Genomic DNA, 2,500 nt, shown 5'->3' on the forward strand with positions numbered 1-2,500 from the left:
TTTATTGTGTTTGTGTTGTGGACCGAGAGACACACAGAGCATCAGCACATGTGCTTTAATGTCAAACTACAGTCAATCAACTGCAAATAAATAGTGTTTACGTCTGTTAGTGTTGCTGCATGAACCTTCAATGATACTTTATGCAAATATTTTATTAGCGTAATTTAATATTATAACATTTATGAATGATATTTTATTTCATTGTAATGTGAGTTGAGTTGATGGAAACTGTGTGGAAATGCATAAACTACCATAATACTACGGTACTGATGCACAAAATGACATCGCTGCAGCATTTCAAGAAGGAACAAATTTACTTTAGCTATTCTTCAAGTATCAAACTTTCAATGAGTACAGACCAGTGTCAGTTCAATGATGTAAATGACAACAAAAGACTGCCAGCTTTGATTTTCTGTAAGAAATCTCCTGTTAAACTAAATATAATTGTGAATGGTGATTACACTATGTAACACAATTTTGGTTCCTGGGTAGTAAGTGTTATTTCCTAATTGCTTATGCCTCAAGAGTATAGAAAATGGCTATTATTCCCCACAAACTTTGCTTTTGTGACCAGGACAGTGATATTTTGAAATTTCCAATGAGAAAACGGGTGAATTTGTGTCTTTTCGTTCACATAAAGTCCGGGAAAAAACCCAAATTAACATGTATTTATACTAAAGTAATACAAAAATGACTACAAAAGATTTAGAAGTGAGTAGTTTTTTTGAGATTTACGATTATACTGTAAATCACTTTCACGAATCAGCCCCCAAATGTAGTCTCCCATCATGTTCTCGTTATACTGTCCTTGGTAGCGGCGTTCAAAGTCCAGTATATCCTGATGGAAGCGCTCGCCTTGCTCCTCTGAGTACGCTCCCATGTTCTCCTTGAATTTATCAAGATGAGCATCAAGGATATGGACTTTGAGGGACATCCTACAGCCCATTGTGCCGTAGTTCTTCACCAGAGTCTCAACCAGCTCCACATAGTTTTTGGCCGTGTGATTGCCCAGGAAGCCCTGAACCACTGCGACAAAGCTGTTCCAAGCCGCTTTCTCCTTACTAGTGAGCTTCTCGGGGAATTCATTGCACTCCAGGATCTTCTTTATCAGTGGTCCGACGAAGACACCGGCTTTGACCTTTGCCTCAGACAGCTTTGGGAAGAAGTCTTGAAGGTACTTGAAGGCTGCCGACTCCTTATCTAGAGCTCTGACAAATTGATTCATAAGGCCCAATTTGATGTGCAGTGGTGGCATCAGCACCTTCCGGGGGTCCACCAGTGGCTCCCACTTGATGTTGTTCCTCCCCACAGAGAACTCGGACCGCTGTGGCCAGTCCCGCCTGTGGTAGTGTGCCTTGGTAACACATTTTATAACATAAAACTCCGAGCAACAATTGTCCATCTTCCAGAGTTTTTTTTGCAGTGCTCGCAGGTGAAATGAAGTGCCCAGGGTTTGTCTTGATCCCCGACAGGCATGCCGAAATATGCCTTGTAGGCCTCACACATCTTAGCAGATGCTTCCACGGAATACTTTTTCGCTCTTGTCCTGATAAATTGGCCGCAGACATAGCAAAATGCGTCTGCCGGATGCTTGCAGCCTCTTGATGCCATCTCAGAAAAATGCAGATATGTATCCATTTAGGCGGCTGGAACTAAACTGAACGGGTGGGCTTAAGGCCCCTGTATCTATACTACTATTTATATTACTGGAAATTTCTAGAAAGTTCTAGAAGTTACTCCAAGCTTACTCAGCACTGAATCTATCTGGAATGTTCTGGAAAATAGGTACATTTCAAAATATCACTGTCCTGGTCACGAAAGCAAAGTTTGTGGGGAATAATAGCCATTTTCTATACTTTTGAGGCATAGGCAATTAGTAAATAACACACTACCCAGGAACCAAAAAATAAAATAAATTGTTACACGGTGTAATTAAACAATGCGATTCTCATTCTTGTACTACAGTGTGTCTCATCTATGATGTGACCTGCCAAAAAGTGTTGTACAGTTGCACAAAAATATGGAACAGGTGACATGTGGAGGCTCCGTTGTAAAATACTCTCAAAATTCAGCTGATTAATCAACACAACATCTTATCACGTTGGACCAGGACGAGTGTTTAAAAATAACCTTTATAGGGAGTCTGGGTATCTCAGTGAGTATTGACGCTGACTATCACCCCTGGAGTCACAAGTTCGAATCCAGGTCTCCTAAGCAACCAAATTGGCCCGGTTGCTAGGGAGGGTAGAGTCACATGGGGTAACCTCCTCGTGGTCGTGATTAGTGGTTCTCGCTCTCAATGGGGCGTGTGGTAAGTTGTGTGTGGATCGTGGAGAGTAGCATGAGCCTCCACATGCTGTGAGTCTCCGCGGTGTCATGCACAACGAGTCACGTGATAAGATGCACGGATTGACGGTCTCAGAAGCGGAGGCAACTGAGACTTGTCCTCCACCACCCGGATTGAAGTGAGTAACAGCGCCACCACGAGGACCTACTAAGT

General features: G+C 42.4%; 1 protein-coding gene across 2 annotated transcripts in view; it reads right to left on the reverse strand.

Moving 5' to 3' along the window:
* LOC127418555 (FHF complex subunit HOOK interacting protein 1A) overlaps positions 1-2,500 on the reverse strand; it is a 16,951-nt gene that overhangs the window by 13,428 nt on the left and 1,023 nt on the right. The gene's annotated exons all lie outside the window — the stretch shown is intronic.

This window comes from Myxocyprinus asiaticus, chromosome 28, assembly GCF_019703515.2.
Source record: "Myxocyprinus asiaticus isolate MX2 ecotype Aquarium Trade chromosome 28, UBuf_Myxa_2, whole genome shotgun sequence".
In the NCBI taxonomy this organism is placed as follows: domain Eukaryota; kingdom Metazoa; phylum Chordata; class Actinopteri; order Cypriniformes; family Catostomidae; genus Myxocyprinus; species Myxocyprinus asiaticus.